The following is an 18206-nucleotide window of genomic DNA, read 5'->3' on the forward strand; positions in this document are numbered from 1 at the left end:
GTGCATATCTCTTCTCTTGGAACTTAAACAAACACTTATTTAAATAATTTTCTGGACTACAAGACAACATTCACTTGTTTTGATCATAACTAGAGTTATACACATCAAAATAATATGGTTGTGGACATTATGGAAAGATTATGAAATTGGCTACAACTTTATTTTAATCATCTTAATGTCATTCAGCAGTTATCTTGGTCAAACAATTCAATCTTTTAGATCTTTCTAGAGAGCAAGCATTTCAGACAGCAGACTTCTAACAGCCATAATTCTTACACCATAAGGCATATGACTATGAAAATTTAACACAAGGTAGATAAGTAAGTTATCTACAACTTTTTTATTAACTATCTTTATAGAAAGAATCATTATCTTCATGAAATCATCACCACAACAGAAACTATACATGCAGCCATCTAGTTGAATTATAAAGCGATAATTAACTAGTTGCAAAAAACCAATTACTTCTAAGATTAACTAAGAACATCAACATATCATATGCATCACCAGCACCACAGAAAACATCATGGTTAAACATAGCTAATTTATTTATATTCATTTATTAATTTCCTTAGATAATAAGGTGATTTAAAGAATAAATATTTCTAGTGCTTAATAAATTCTAAGAAAATTACAGTAGCCTTCAAATGACCCTAATAGTCTACTGTACAAATTTCATGCCATTTGGATAAGCATAGCTACCTCTACAAAAATGATAAGTTATATAGGCTTATTTTAGCAAAAATAGTTTAGCATAGTAAAAAAGTGTCAAGCAACAGATTTAATATTTTTCTTACTCTCCTCCTAGCATGAGAATACTGTCTCAAAATTTGTATGCTCATATGTTATGTATTTTTACCCCAATTCATTTGAATAGAAACTAGCAATTAATTATGACTAAATATGAAGACCCTGTTAAAAGTATGCTTACTATGGGTTTCATATTTTTACTAGTGAGAGCATGTCAACACAAGACTTGCAAAATTGGAATCACAATTTTATCACCTTTCTAGCTCAAGTTATGCAATTTACAAGCTAGAAACTAATTTAAAAGCACTTATCTTGCTCAATTTAATTCTCCTAGAAAAATACCCTAAACAATAGATTTCATATTTTTATCAAATAGTACACTTTAATATGAAACCAAAAAAATTTGGTTCACCCCATTTGGATACTCCTAGCTCTAGATATGAATTTTTGAAGTTTGCATTCAAATCTATAGAGCTACATGAGATCTCCAACTTTGATTTAGGAACCATCATCAAATTCTCACTGGTTTACAAACTACATTACTCCAAAGTGAGGTACTTTGAAACTAAAAATAGTTTCAGCACTTAGAAAATTTCTTAAGTCCAAACCACAAAATAATATTTTGTTGATACTTGAGAGCTCTATTTGACCATGTTAGACACTGAATTGGCTCATGACCCTTAAATAAAGTTTGTTACCCATAATAAGAACTACAACTTTTATTTAGGTCACATAGCCATGCAAACACTCTAAGCTACTATTCCACTTTGGTCAAACTAGTATCATGAAAATGGCATTTCAAATGAAACCAACACTTACAAGCAAAATTTGCCCATGTCATGAATACAAACATTGTTCCATTTACCATCCTAGATGTGTCTAAGGTGTTTTCATGACATCACAACCATCTCATACATTGGCCATACATGATTGCAAGCATAAGCATACATATACAATCAACATTTCATGTGATAATGTATAAGAATGAGATGAAATTTCATATGCTCATGTTCATGAATGCTTGGATGATGCTTGTGCTCATGAAATACAAGTGCCAAATGGAAAGCTTAACATTGGGGTGTTACATCTACCATCTGTTTAGGGTCGTTTGATCTCATTTCATTGGAGCTGGGATCAAAGTAGTAAGCCTATAGATTAAGCGTGGTGCTTAGGCTATAGATTACCTATGGATACGGCTAGGCCTCTGTATTGATTGTGGTAGGTGGCAAGTGGTGATAGCCTTGTCCATCCTCTGTATTCCACCACGATAGGTCTAGTTATTAAATCATAGGGCTTGTGGCAGACCTTGCCTATTTAACTCTCCTAGTTGGTAAGCGAGCTGTGCCCTGAAGTACTATCACATTTCTCCTAGTCATTTATTTACCTTTAGTTACTAGAAAGATATAATGCTCGCTCTCCCACCTAGTATTCTTTTTGCTAAGTGTTGTAGATGCAAAGGTGTTGATCGAGAAGATGGTTTCCAACCAAAGATGGAGCGATGATCAACTCCAACCATGTAAACGAGGTATGCATTCCATTAAGCAAATTGATATGCTTGCAGCTAAGATGGATCTGCTCACGAAGCGAGTGGAACATTATGAGAAGGTGAGTTCCCAAGAGAAACTCAAAGCCATGGATTCCCACATGACTTGCGAAGTCTGTGGAGATGTTGGACATTAAGGCAATTTCTGCCTTGAAACCCAAGAGGACCTCAACTTCATCAACACCAACAACAGGTTCCGTCCACAACATCAAGGCTGGAATCAACATTCCAACAACCATGGAGGTAACAATTATTACTCTTCTCCTTGTGTGAATAATCAAAGTAATAATAGTTATGCTTTCTTGAAAGATCTTGTTTATAGTTAAAGTAGAATGACTGATTGCATTGATAAGAAACTAAATGCACATGACAAGATGTTAGAAAATATAAATGCTAAATGGGATGAATTTTCTTCTATCTTAAAGAATCAACTTAGTTTTAATAAGATGATAGAAACCCAATTAGCTCAAATTTCTGCTGCTATCCCAACCTATGAAAAAGATAGAATTCCTGGCAAACCTGAAGGAACCATGGAGATAGCCAATCTTGTTACAGCAAGGTATGACTTCTCTAAGAGTGGTTGGGGATTTCCAATTAAAAAAGGCGATCATAGGAACCCCATCATTACTTACTACATAGGCCCCCACACTTTTCATAATGCCATTTGTGATCTAGGGTCTAGTATTAACATCATGTCTAAGAAAACTTATGATAAATTGTTTTATACTCCCCTAGCATCAACTTTAGTTTACTTACAATTAACTGATCTATCCACCCATTATCTTGAGGGAGTAGCCATTGATTTACTAGTTAAAGTTAGGAGTGTCTATGTTCCTATAGATTTTATGGTCTTAGACATGGGCAATTCCGAGGATACACCTTTAATCCTTGGTCGTCCCTTCCTTAACAATGCAAATGCTTGCATATATGTGGCTTCTGGACAAATCCAGTTCCACTTTGCTAGAAGAAAAGAAATATTTTCTTTTGCCTCTAGACAACCCCTCTTTAATGAGAAATAGGTAAAGAAGAAGCATCCGAAGAGAATCAAGATGAAGAAACCAAAGACTATAGAAGAACCGAAGAAACCAATCAAGAAGAAGAAGAATAGAAAGAGATGGCGTAAAAAGAAAGATCCATCCTCAAACTCTGATCCTGATAAGGCCTCCGAGGTGGAACAAGAGGAAACACCTCCGCCCAAGGACGAATGACCTTGAGCCCATAAAAAGGTAAGTTTTCTATCCCTTGCATTTATTTACTACATTTCATTAGTTGCATCTCATTTAGATTTCCAATAAAGTTGCTTTACATTGCATGGTTGGTTAGTTGCATTCAGCTACTCTATGTTAATAAATAAAGTCTATAGTAGCTAATGCCTAATAGGATAGATTTGCATTTAAAGCAACATATGAAAAATATATATTTAATAATAATGAATAAAATTCATAGCATTCCTATTGAATAAGTTATCTAGTAGTAATAGGTTTAGTTAGTTAGTCATTTATGTATTCTCGTAGTATTAGTTAGTGAATAAAGAAAAGAATCAAAAGAGCCGCCAGAAGACATTCCAACCTATGCAAAAGGCAAGCTTGGGGGAGACATCTCTCCCTGCTCAAGTATGAAAATCATAAACCCTCTCTTTACATTCATGTTTGCTTTAAATTTCAATATCCATGATCATAGAATGTAGATAGGAGTGCCTTTAAATTTATCTTAAGAGAAACTCTGCTCCAATAACTTGATGATAAAATTATTTGGAGATGATGAATAGTTGCTTTGTGATACTTTGCAAAAGTTTGTTATATAACCTTATACTTCTTAAGTTTTGAGCATGATAAACTAATGCTTTTGTGGGTTGCAAATACTAGAACCAAGAATAGGATTTTGTGATATGTTGCAGCCATGCTTAGAGTAAATCTTTGAACCTATCTAAGGAATGGTAGAAACAACCTAGAGTTTTGTTTTGCAAAATGCTAAAATTCTCTTGCTAGAAGTTCGTCAATGGTGATAAATTCCTACTAGAGCCAAATACATACTCATTCATACATGATAAAGCCACCATAAAAACTGCTTGTTTGTTTTGAGCTTTTTCAAGCCTTGTTGATCTGAGTAGAGAAACTTTTCATGCTTTTTGATCAAGATCACGTAGACTCACATATTTATGCTATTCCTACACTAGGGATATGCAACCACTTATGCTTTCCATTCATTATTGCTCTATTAGAATCAAAGTTAACTCTATATGCTATCTTACATAAAAAAGAGAGGCATGGGCTATAGAAAAAAATAAGAGAGAATAAAAGAGCAAAAAGCTCTAGTGTTAAAAAAAAGAGAAAAGAGAGAGTGAGAAAAAGAAAGTAGCCATGCCCTCTCAAAGAAGCTAGAGAAGGAAAACTTCTCAAAGGAGTACCACTTCCACCAAATATACCACACGCATGCACATCTTGATCAATTTGTTTGATTTGTTGCTCCTTGTGATCCAAGTGTTTGACTTAGCAATAAATTCAATTCAAGTAAGCTATGCTTTTATCCCCTACCTTGAGCTCCACATAAGCTTTAGGATAGAAATTAAGGCTAAAACTCATGGCCTTAGTGAGGATTTCAAACACCATTGAGTGACTTGAGTGTACCAACTGAGGAATTTAGGAAAGTTTTCTTTTCAAATCATTTGAAAGCCTCCAAGAAGTTTGAGATAAACCAAAGTAGGCAAAAAGTATCTATCTAGCTACACAGTCTTGCAATTGCTTGTGTCAAGGTGAAAGCTATAAGTCCCACATGGCTAAGACCGATGGTGAAATTTCTAAGTGTTAACATGTTCAACTCAAGAGATAGTATTTGTTTGTATACAAGTCTTTGCAGGGCGTTACATAGTACGCAACCCCTGATCCAACACCTATTCCATGCTAAACCCGCATCTTTGCCAAGGACAACAATGGGGTAGCTTGGGGGAGCTTGTTGATGGTCACTAACATCCATTTTGACCATCAACATTCCACCCAAAAGTATGGAAAAGTAAGGTAAATCATCATCACATGTGTAGAATTTTGTTTATAATTCACCTAGTTCCAATTGTGCTTGTAGAATTATTTGTATGCAGGAAATATGGCAAAATTGGCTAAAATGGAGACAAACATGAACCAAGGAAGCAAATGGATGTGGCAAGGCCACTAGTGCCCACCGGGCAGCGCCGCCCAGCCTCACCAAGTGCCACTTTGGCAGTTTGCCATGTCATCGATCCGTGGGAGCTCCTCCAGAGCCAATGAGAAGCGTTGATTTAAGTCAGTTCCGACCAAGGGTCATGATTGAGAGGTCATGGATCCATGGGCCCATTGTCATCGGCTTGGAGCCTCTCCAACCGACTTACATGCCAAGTTTCACCATGTGCTGCATTCACAACCACCTTCAAGGAGCAACCACAGCACTACGTTGTAATGGCAGTGGATCCAAGGGCTAGTCGGCGCCCCCCCTAGCACCGCTCGATGCCCTAGGTCCTCTACTAACCTTGCCACTACCTACAAATACCCCTCCCCTCACTATACACTATAAATAGTGGGTGTGGAGCTCGGTGGAGAAGTGCCCCATTCAATTCCAAGCTCTCCAAGCTTCTCTTAGCTTTCTAGCTTAGCTTAGCTATAGAGTAGTAGTCTAGTAGTGGAGTAGAGCAAAAGCGGAGCTACTCTCGGAGTCTGAAAGAGTCTTCTGGGTCTGGTATAGCTCCTTTGTAATTCTTTCAATTTAGCATTTACTTTATTCAGTATTTATTTCAGTACTTTATTCTAGTATTACTGCTTTGCTTTACTTTAAGTACTTAGTCCTTAGTGTTCATCATTAGTGAGCTTAGGTGCTTGTTGTTTGGCATTAGTAGCTTAGGTTATCTTATAATTTGTAGTCTTTTGTTAGTATCGGTTCCATCGTCTAGTTAGGGTGCTTTGATCTCATTTCATCGGAGCTCGGATCAAAGTAGTAAGCCAATAGATTAAGCATGGTGCTTAGGCTATAGATTACCTATGGTACGGCTAGGCCTCTGGATATATTGTCGTAGGTGGCAAGTGGTGATAGCCTTGTCCATCCTCTGTATTCCACCATGATAGGTCTAGTTATTAAATCGTAGGGCTCGTGGCAGACCATGTCTATTTAACTCTCCTAGTTGGTAGGCGAGCTGTGCCCCGAAGTACTATCGCATTTCTCCTAGTCATTTGTTTACCCTTAGTTACTAGAAAGATATGACGTTCGCTCTCCCACCTAGCTATCTCTAGGTTAGCTTGTTAGTAGTAGTTAGTTTAGGTAGTTTACATTCACCCTTTACTATCGTTCACCTACCTAGGATCAACTTTAGCCTTCCTTTAGTAAATCCTAGTCCAATTATAAATTCTAGCCTTCCGCCTTCCTGTGGGAAAAATATAAATTCGACACTCAGTACTCACCGAGCGAAGTGCTATGTGATAATTTTGTGTGCTTGCGGAATCCTCCAATGGTCATTAAGAAATATCAATAGTTCCTACTTTCTATAGCCATGGTAGAGTAAAGATGGAACATGATGATGTTCAACTTATATATGTTAATCAGTTTTGTGATAGCATACCTAGTTAATGATCATATCTTAAAAAATGAATCATGAGCATGTCATTTAAGAAACACCATGTACTCTCCAAAATTATACAAATACCTAATAATACCCTTTTGCATCCACCAAATATCTATGTGTCGGAATTAAGTCCTATGAGTATGAAATGTACTCAAGGTGCTGCCGTTAAGTTGTTTTGCATGTTGTTAAGGTATTCCTCTGATAATAGCTTCGATATTAGTTTTGGTGAATCTGTGTTTCCAGTAGGTTTTAATCAGAAAACAGTCAAGGAGGACCTTTTTGTCAAAGAAAATCATGGAATTCCGTCACGTAATTGACGTGGGAAGACTCTAGAAGACTCTAGAAGGCTCTCCACCGAAGCGGGACACATGTCACTAACATGTGGGGCTGGCTGGCCCCACATGTAGGCCGGTCGGCCCCTATGGGTCCCACCTATTAGCCCTATTGCTATGTCAGTTCTCCATCGCCTCCTAGGATGCATCTACACCATATATTCAAGTTGGTTTGATCCGAGGGCTTAGGATTGATGCTCCGGCCTATATATATCTGCCTACACCCCCCTCTAGGATATGCCTCATTTGATCCTGAGAGCTAAAAAGCCAGAAACCCTAATTCATATGTCCACCAGGATCATAGCTAGCAATTAAAAGAAGATTAGTCCTTCATAGGATCTAGTCTTGTATTTGAGATAGTGAGATAGAGTGAGAGGAAAGAGTTTTGGAGGAGTCCCAGCCTATCGGTGTTCTCTCTACGGCTTGTACCCTAGTGAAATCAAGTTCTTCTTGAGCTTGCTTCTGAGATTTCTCTAGTAATCAACTTCTAATTCAAGTAAGCATCTTGTTCATATTGTTCTTTAGGTTTGCAAGTCTCTTTTGAGTACTTTAATCCTTGTAGCTCCTAGGTTAAAGTAGTATTCATAGTGTAAGAGTTGTGCTTAGACTCGGTTACTCATGGATGTACCCTATTTTCTAGATCGGTGGTAGCTCGTGAGGGTGACTCTTATAGCCTCATTGAATTCTTTGTAGTCCACCTCCCGTTAGGAGGCCTAGTAGGACTTTGTTACTATAGGAAACATACTCTGCCTGTGTTTTCTCTAGTAATATCCCTAGAATTGAATAATAAAAGACAAAGCTTAACGAAGTTAAAACTAGAAGAACTTAGCAGTCTCCTCTACGCTCCTATTATCTAGCCTTGATTGTGAAGTTGGGTTAAGTTAGATTTGGTTATTCTCACATGTTTCCTCAAGTTCAATATAAAACTAGGTGTTCCCGGTGAAGTGCTACATCAGTATAATATCCGTGCGCTTGCGGATTACTCTGTGTGCATTAATTTATACCAACAAGCATTTCTGGCGCCGTTATCGGGGAAACAGTTACTGAGTTAACTTCGAACCTAGCTTATCCTTGTATCATTATTCTTTCATCTTTTATCTTTTCTCTACCATAGATCTAGAATGCACCCCTATCTACCAATATGGTGCACCCACGAGCAGACACTTACAACCATAAGAGTCTTCAAAGCCTATCCTAACACCTGGCTATGAGCTGCGCCCGTGTTTGATTAACATGGTTCAGGATCAACTCTTTTTGGGCGAAGATGATGAAAACCCCTATTCTCACCTAAATGAGTTTAAGCAAACCTATGCATGCCTACCATAGTAGGCATGTCAGACGAAACCTTACGATGGAAGCTTTTTCCTTTCTCTTTGATAGGAAAATCTAAACATTGGTATAATCTCACCATAGGGAGTAGACAAGGAGATTAGGAAGCCCTGTGTTCTAGCTTTTGCTTGCAATTCTTTTCCATCTCTAGGGTAGTCAGACTTTGTTTAGAGATTCTAGTTTTTAAACAAAAGAAAAAAGAATCTCTAGGCACGACATGGGAATGCTTTAATACTCTTATTAATATCGACCCTAACCTTGCCATTCAAGATCCCATTCTTCTTCAACACTTTTATATGGGTCTTGATAGGAAAACCTTGAGGCATCTTAATACGGCTTCAGGAGGTTCATTCTTGCATGTCTCCGCCAATTCAGGAGAAGCATTCTTACAAAAATCTTAGAGAACATCCCTGAAGAAGTATAAGAGAAGCCATTAGAGGAAGAATCTCAGATAGCTAAACCCAAATCCTTACCAGACCCATCACCAACTTTAGCTATCCCAAATCCTGAACCACCAAAAAAGGAGGAAACTCCAATTTTGGATTTCATGCTTGAATTCAAAGATGAACTTTTTGATGAATATGGAAATACCTCGAATTACCATACCATGAGAAGACCCCAGAAGTCTAGGAAATTATCTTATGAAGAACCTTTAGACCCTTCTGAGGAAGATTTCCTTAAAAAGACTATGAAAGAGCTAGTATCTATTATAAGCAATGAATGGTTAGAAGAATCAAAGCTTTCCTCTAATGTGATTCATTTAGATTCACCTTCTATATCCATTCATTGCCAAATTAATGAAGCTCCTTTTGATGCTCTTTACAATCTAGTTGTGGGTGTTAATATTATGTCTACATCTTCTGCTCATGATTTATTGAAACACATGCCATTGACCCCAACAACAAAGTTATTGAAAAGTATTTCAGGACACATTCGCCCGAGTTTGGGAATTCTGTATGTCCTCCCTATCTAGGTAAAAGGAACTAAAGTTTATTTGAGCTTCTATATCTTTGATATCATAGAGTTCAACCTATTGATAGGACAACGAATTGAAAGACTTATTCAGGAAGGACAAACATGGAAGTTGAATATAAGACTTGGGAAAAACTTTAAACTTTCTATACCTATTACTCATTCTCTAAATGCTGAGAGTGAGCCAATTCCTAAGGAAGACCAATGGAAGAGGTTAAGGTTGCATCTCTTGATAATTTGATTGAACCCAACCTTGAAGATGATGTTCAATTTTTGATCGAGGAGGAAGACGAAAATCCCATAGACTTGAGCCTTTAGATGAATTGCTAGAATCACCTAAGCCCACCATTGAGCTTAAACCCCTACCTTATGGTCTTAGATATGCTTTTCTCAATAATGACCAGGATCCTCCTGTGATCATAAGTGATAGACTTTCTTAGGAAGAATCCCTACGCTTGATAACTGTCTTAGAAAAGCATCATTCTACTTTTGGCTACTCACTCCAAGACCTTAAGGGAATCAGCCTTGCTATTTGCACCCATCGTATCCCTACAGATCCTAACTCTATACCTTCTAGGGAGCCATAGCGCAGGCTTAATAATGTGATTAGAGAGGTTATTAAGAAAGAGGTTTAAAACTCCTGCACACTGGGATTATCTATCCTGTGCCACATAGTGTTGTGCCTAAAAAGGGAGGCATGACTATTATTAAAAATAAAAAGAACGAATTAATCCCCCAAAGAACCATCACTGGATGGCGGATGTGTATAGATTACCGAAAACTTAACAAGGCAACAAAGAAAGATCACTTTCCATTGCCCTTCATTGATGAAATATTGGAGTGACTAGCAAATCACTCTTTCTTCTATTTCCTTGATGGGTATTCAGGTTATCACCAGATTCTAATCCATTCAGATGACCAAAGCAAAACCACATTTATATGTCCATATGGAACCTATGCTTATTGTAGAATGTCTTTTGGATTATGTAATGCTCTAGCTTCTTTCCAAAGATGCATGATGTCTATATTTTTTGATTTGATTGAAGAAATCATGGAAGTTTTCATGGATGATTTTTCTATTTATGGAAAACTTTTGATGATTGTCTTGAAAATTTAGACAAGGTTTTGCAAAGATGTGAAGAAAAGCACTTAGTCCTTAATTGGGAAAAATATCATTTCATGGTTAGAGAAGGCATAGTGCTTGGACATTTGGTGTTCGAAAGGGGGATAGAGGTAGATAGAGCTAAAATTGAAAGTAATTGAACAGTTATCTCCTCCCATAAATATCAGAGGGATCCATAGTTTTCTTGGTCATGCAAGGTTTTACCACTGCTTTATAAAAGATTTTTCACATATTGCTAGACCGCTAACAAATCTTTTGGCTAAGGATGTTCCCTTTGAATTTGATGATGCATGTTTAAAATCTTTTAACATTATTAAGAAAGCACTCATGTCTGCACCAATCATTCAATCCCCTAATTGGTCACTACCTTTTGAAATTATGTGTGATGCTAGTGATTATGCCATGGGGGTAGTTTTGGGACAAATAAAAGATAAGAAGCATCATGCAATTGCTTATGCTAGCAAAACATTGATAGGACCTCAACTTAATTATGCAACAACTAAAAAAGAGCTCCTGACTGTTGTTTTTTGCTATTGTTTATACTGATCATGCTGCTTTAAAATACCTGCTTACTAAGAAAGATGCTAAACCTAGACTTATAAGATGGATTTTGCTACTCCAAGAATTTGATTTAGAAATAAAAGATAAAAATGGAGTAGAAAATTCTGTTACCAATCACTTGTCTAGAATGTAGTTTGAGAATTCATAGGTACTGCGCATCAATGATTTGCCGCGGGACGACATGCTCTTCAAGATCACAAAATCTAACCCTTGATACGCAAATATTGCTAATTTTATGGTTGTAGGTTATGTACCACCAGGGGAGAACAAAAGGAAGCTCATCTACAAAAGTCGTCTCTACATATGGGATGAACCATACCTCTTCAGAGTCTACTCTAATGGCCTACTTAGAAGATGTGTAACAGTGGAAGAAGGCATCAAGATCATCGAATGATGCCACTCATCACCATATGGAGGACATTATGGTGCATTCCGCACTCATTCGAAGATCTGGCAAAGTGGATTCTTCTAGGCCAACCATGTATGAAGATACAAAAGTCTTCATCAGGAGGTGTGGAATGTCAAAGGCATGGGAATATCAATTCAAGAGATGCCATGCCACTCACCAACAATCTCCAGATCAATCTCTTCGATGTCTGGAAAATTGATTACGTGGGACCATTTCCAAAATCAAAGAATTATGAATACATCTTAGTGGCAGTTGACTATGTCTCCAAGTGGGTTGAAGCCATGCCATGCAAAGCTACTGATGCAAAGAACTCCAAGAAGATATTTGAAGAAACAATATTTCCAAGATTTGGAGTTCCAAGGATGGTGATTAGTGATGGAGGCATTCACTTCACAGACAAGAATTTTCACAACTACTTGTCAAAGCATGGAATCCATCACAATGTCACTACTCCATATCACCCTCAAACAAGTGGCCAAGCAGAAACATCAAATAAATAAATCAAAAACATTCTGCATAAGATGGTCAATGAGATGGGGACTGCATGGAAAGATCGACTACCCGATGCACTATGGGCTTACAGAACGGCCTATAAAACACCGTTGCACATTTCACCATATCAACTAGTCTACAAGAAGACTTGCCATCTACCTATTGAGATAGAATTCAAGGCTCACTGGGCCATCAAGCGGTGGAACATGGACTTTGAAGCTACAGGAACTAAGAGGAAGATGCAACTCTCTGAGCTTGATGAATAGCGTGAGAAAGCATATCACAATGCTAAGATATACAAGGAGAGAACCAAGAGATGGCATGACAATAGGATCAAGAAGGAGTTCACCCCTAGAGATAAGGTATTACTTTTTAATTCTAGGGTTAAATTATTCGGGCATGGAAAACTTTCGAAGCAAATGGAAAGGACCATTCAAGGTGATAAGCACTTCGTCGCATGGAGCGATAACACTTCAAAATGATGAAGGTACGTTATTCAAGGTAAATGGTCACCGTCTCAAGTTCTTTCTAGAACCTAAAAAAACACCTAAGGATTTGGATGAGGTAGATTTTCTGATTTTTCATAGATTTACACCACTGCCATCCTCCTTATGATTCATAGCGAATAAATATACTTTTCAGGATTAGATAGAGTTTAGAAACTGATGTGAGAAAAATCACCATGAGAGGATGACATGTGGGGCCAGTTGGCCCCACCTAGAGGCTGCCCGGCCCACTGTCAGCCCTTCTCACGCCCGGTCAACTCTCTCATGTCTTCTAGACCCTTCCTTGTTAGAATCCCATAGTTTTTTGCCGCATTCGCATAGTCTTTCGTTACGAGATGCTTAGGGATAGATCATGACCCCTACTATAAGTTGTTCCCTCCTATATAAATGAGCCTCTGCCTGCCTCCATAACCATCCCATCGAAACCTTCTCTTTCCAATAGCAGCAAAGCTCTCCTCCTCTCTAGTTTACATGGCCAACAAAGAGATCATCCCCTATGGTTTTGATCTTAGCAAGAAGCCCAATATGCTTGTGCTGACCATCATTCCTCTAGAAGTTACCCCATTCGCTCAAGCCAATCCTACTTTGCCCAAGCCATCTATTGTCCGATGATCGCTCTGCCACCGCCACGCCCACATCTTGAAGACAAGCCACGTCCGTAGAAGCCTTCGCTAGACATCTAGAAGCTAATCAAGGTGACAAAGGAGATCAACCTCCTTCCTCCAAAGGGACATGAGGTGCTGATCGGAGTGAAGACCAATAAGTTTGGAGATGTCACATGTGCGAAATATAAATTGGTCACCCCTCATACCACTTATTGATGGAGTCCGAGCTATGCCAGACAGATCAAGGTTGTTCCCCTAAAGGAGAGGAAAAGGAAGGTGCCATCACCACCTATCCCAGAGGTTGAGAAGCATCCAAGGATGACAATTGCCCTCTTAGAAAAGAAGATTGAAGACCTCTCCGATGTTATCTATACCTTAGAGCAGATGATCGACGAAGAACATATTTATCTCAAGATCCTACAACATGATTTAAACTGCTTTGAATCATTTTGTTGCTAAGATGAGGAAGTGAGAATTAGGTAGTTGATAATAAGGCATGAGTGGTTAGGTTAAGTGTTTAAAGATAGTATGTTTAGGTTACTCGCTTAGCTTAGATTGTTAGTGATTGAAGTTTGTGTTTAGGTTGGTTTGTGTAATAAAGTGCCTTATGATATTAATGGAGTCTTATTATTATTATCTACTCTCTATTTCTTTTGGATACGTGTTTGTATCCACATGTTGTGCATAAAGGTATACATGAAAACAAGTGTGGGGAAGCACACCACGATAACAGGATAGAAATCGATTGCGAAAATCACGAAATTCAGAAAGTAATGAGCGAAGGACCATGTCCAACAAAGCGGGCCTCGAGCAGCCCCTGGAGCATGCCACCTGCCCTCCTACATGGGCCGGCTTGCCCACCACTGTGTTGCCTCACCTCGAAGCTATGTCCTCGGTCAGGTTTGTGGCCCACACACTCTATTTTCACATGTTATACTTTCTGTTTTGAATCAAATTGAAAATCCTTTGATAAAACAACTTTAAAACCTGAGAAAAGATTATTTCAGTCATTACTTAAGGATAAACTCACATAATACTTTTCCTAGAAGTCTTGCTATGGTTGGGTACTTATTATTAGGGGCCCCATGTTACTTAAGTTGTTGTAGAATGAGATATAGTAGAATAATGAGAACTTGATTCTTGATGTCTTGTTATTGGAGAATTTTATTTCAAAAAGTAAAGTGAATAGCTACACCTCCCCTTTGTGGTAAGCAATGTCCCACCAAAGCCATATATAGGATAGTGAAACCTTCTACATATACTACTTGCTATTGTGTTGAGTTTGGTCAAACCTTGTGACCCTTGTTGAGAAACTTATCATGCTCTCAAGATCAAGATCACGTACACTCCACATTTATCTACTGCTCCTACACTAGGAGTACACAAAAACATGTTTTCCATCCACCCAAAAATATTCTACTCCTGCATTAGGAATAGACACAAAAATATGCTTGATAGGATAAATGCACCAAGTTCTTGTAAATGTCTCTCTTGAAAAGTTTCAATTGCAGAAAGAGAGTCATGAGCTATGCAAAAGTTATTCATAAAGAAAAAGAAAAAAATATTGAAAAAATGGACAAGTGTCCAAGATATCTAAAACATTGGGTACTTAGATACTCGCCTAATAAAATAGAGAAAAGAGATGAATAAGATAGCCCATGTTTTCTTGAAAAGTGTTTTCAAGTTTCAAACAAGAGAGCCATGTTTCAAGGAGTATATTTGAATTAGGTTAGCCACCACATATATATCCACACACATGCACATCTTGATCTAAGAGTATGACATTTTTCTCCTTGGATCCTTGTTTTGACTTTATAATATATGCAATGCAAGTATGTTTTCATATTCATCCCCACCTGAGCTCCACATAAGCTTTTAGAAGTAGGTAAAAAGAAGGCACAATCATCAATGCCTTAGTGAGGATCACAAAATACCACATATATAGAGTGATTTGAGAGTACTACAAAAGGAGAAGGTAAGCTATGTTTTTGTTTTCAAAAATCTTAAAACATTTCACCAATTGACTTGATTGAAAGAAGATAGTGGTCAATTTTAGGCTGTTCCATTCTTCAACCGCCCAAAGTTTCATGCTAGACACATTGAATCCTACAGTACATGAATGACTGGAATGGTTTTATGTTGATAATTTGTCCTAAGGTTATGTCTTGAGTAATCCTTCCTTTTATCAAGGACGAGTAAAAGCCTAAGTGTGGGGGAGTTTGTTGATGGTAGTTAACATTCATCATAAACCATCAATATAACTTGTATAAATGGATAAAGTGAATCACCAACATAGACTTAGGGGTTTAAACTAATAAATTCCATGAGTTTTGGTGAATCTGTGTTTCCAACAGGATTTAATCAGAAAACAATCAAGGAGGACCTATTCGTCAAAGGAAATCATAGAATTCCGCCATGTAATTGACATGGGAAGACTCTAGAAGACTCCAGAAGGCTCTCCACTGAAGCGGGACACATGTCATTGACATGTGGGGCTGGCTGACCCCACAAGCTATCCGGCCGGCCCCTGTGGGTCCCACCTATTAGCCCTGTTGCTATGTCGGTTCTCCACCACCTCCTAGGATGCATCTACACCATTTATTCAAGTCGGTTTGATCTGAGGGCTTAGGATTGATGCTCCAACCTATATATATCTGCCTGCACCCCCCTTCAGGGTATGCATCATTTGATCCTAAGAGTTGAAAAGCCAGAAACCCTAATTCATATGTCCACTAGGATCATAGCTAGCAATTAAGAGAAGATTAGTCCTCCATAGGATCTAGTCTTGTATTAGAGATAGTGAGGTAGAGTGAGAGGGAAGAGTTTTGAAGGAGTCTCGGCCTATCGGTGCTCTCTCTATGGCTTGTACCCTGGCAGAATCAAGTTCTTCTTGAGCTTGGTTCTGAGATTTCTTTGGTAATCGACTTCTCATTCAAGTAAGCATCTTATTCATATTGTTCTTCAGATTTGCGACTTTCTTTTGAGTACTTTAATCCTTGTAGCTCCTGGGTTAAAGCAGTATTCATAGTGTAAGCATGGTGCTTAGACTCGGTTACTTATGGATGTACCCTATTTTCTAGATCGGTGGTAGCTCACGAGGGTGACTCTTATAACCTTGTTGAATCCTTTGTAGTCCACCTCCCATTAGTAGGCGTAGCAGGACTTTGTTACTATAGGAAATATACTCTGCCTATGTTTTCTCTAGTAATATCCCTAGAATTGAATAGTAGAAGACAAAACTTACTGAAGTTAGAACTAGAAGACCTTAGCAGTCTCCTCTACGCTCCTATTATCTAGCCTTGATTGTGAAGTTGGGTTAAGTTAGATTTGGTTATTCTCACACATGTTTTCTCGAGTTTGATATAAAACTGGGTACTCCCGATGAAGTGCTACATCGGTATAATATCCGTGCACTTGTGGATTACTCTGTGTGCATTAATTACACCGACATAGAGTTAGTGTCATTAGTAGTTCTTTTTTGTCTAGAATATATTTTATGGTCAATGATGTTTTAGCTACGTGTTGAAGACTAGAGTGTGTATGTAATTGAGTTGTTTGGTATGTCTTGTATCGGGTATGTGTGTGTGTAACTCAACACAAGGATCCTAAAGAGGAGTTGCTGAGTGCACTCCTAGGGGGCTCACAGTGGAAATGTGACAACTCCCGTCGGCATCGGTCTAATGGCACCAAAAAGAATGATCTATCTGGGATCATCTTCCCCCCTCTAGGATCCGACCTTACCTCTTATATATTGAGATAGGTCGGGTACATGGTGGTTTGGGGGGTTGAGCTCTATGGACCGTGGTGATGCCGTGGAACCAAAGAAGCCTTGGGCGTTGTTCGGTTGGCCTATTCAGACACACTAAGTGTTAGACTATATTGGCTTGGACCAGCCTCCCCTAGGCACAACTTCTGCAGTCTTCCTAGTGGTGAGGGAGGTTATCTTGAGGGGCTGATGCACGGGCCTAGAAGCCCCCAAGCCCCAGAGGCCAAGGAGAGCTTGTCTTCTTGTGTCACACCCCATGCATGACCTTGTTGGGGGAGCGGCCGACAAGGCCACGCCTAGAGTGCTGCATCGAGGAGCCCTTGAGCCTCAATGGCTCAGAGCGTGTCTTCTTGTGCCTAGGCCTTGGATGGCGTCATAGGTCGGCAGTAGCCAAGGGTCGGGCTCAAGTTCCCTACCAATCAGGAGCCTGAGGCTCAGGCTAGGCCCCAAGCCATGAGTAGAGGCCTAGGCATGCTTAGGCTCGGGCAAGTTTCTTAGTCTGAGGGTGCACGCGAGCCTACCTGAGCCCCTAGGTGATCCTAGAGGGATTGGTTGGGGGGGTCTCTTTGGTCAGGAACCATAGATCCCGAGGCTTAACATACCCATATGTTAGGATCTCTTCACCCCCTGTTTGCATTTGGTTCAAATTGGTTTTGGGTTCAGCATTAGTTTTGTTCATATTAGGAATTTCTTCATTGCAACAGATGTCTTACTTCGGAAGAAGCTATTTCATTGCGAGCAACCTTGCGTTTTGGTGGCTAGGGGTGGCACTAGGACCCTAGATGATGTTGTATGCTACTTGGGGATGGAGCATTCACCCGAACTGACTGTTGATTGTTGAAGCCATTGTTCGTCACCTTCTTGGACCACAAAATTTGACAAGAATCATTCAAGACCCTATTTGTGGAGAGATTTTTATGCTTAGCAGGACTAGACATGAAGTCGACATACTTTATAGATATAATGTGTCCATGAACAGAGATGCTATCATCTTCACTACAGTTCACTACCTTTAGCTTTTGGGACCGCATCAAACAATTGAGTACCTTGCAACTGCCTACCCATTCGACATTAAGTCTTAGAATTTGTGAAACTTTTATGTTAATGAAGTTTATATGTACTAATAAAGCCTCTAAATTAGTATGTATGAGTACTACATAATCATTGAACTATTACTTCAGTTGAAATGTTAATTGAATCAGTTGGTCTTGATTGTGATCCATGTGTACACCTCTA

The sequence above is a fragment of the Miscanthus floridulus genome, chromosome 4 (genome assembly GCF_019320115.1).
Source record: "Miscanthus floridulus cultivar M001 chromosome 4, ASM1932011v1, whole genome shotgun sequence".
Lineage (NCBI taxonomy): Eukaryota > Viridiplantae > Streptophyta > Magnoliopsida > Poales > Poaceae > Miscanthus > Miscanthus floridulus.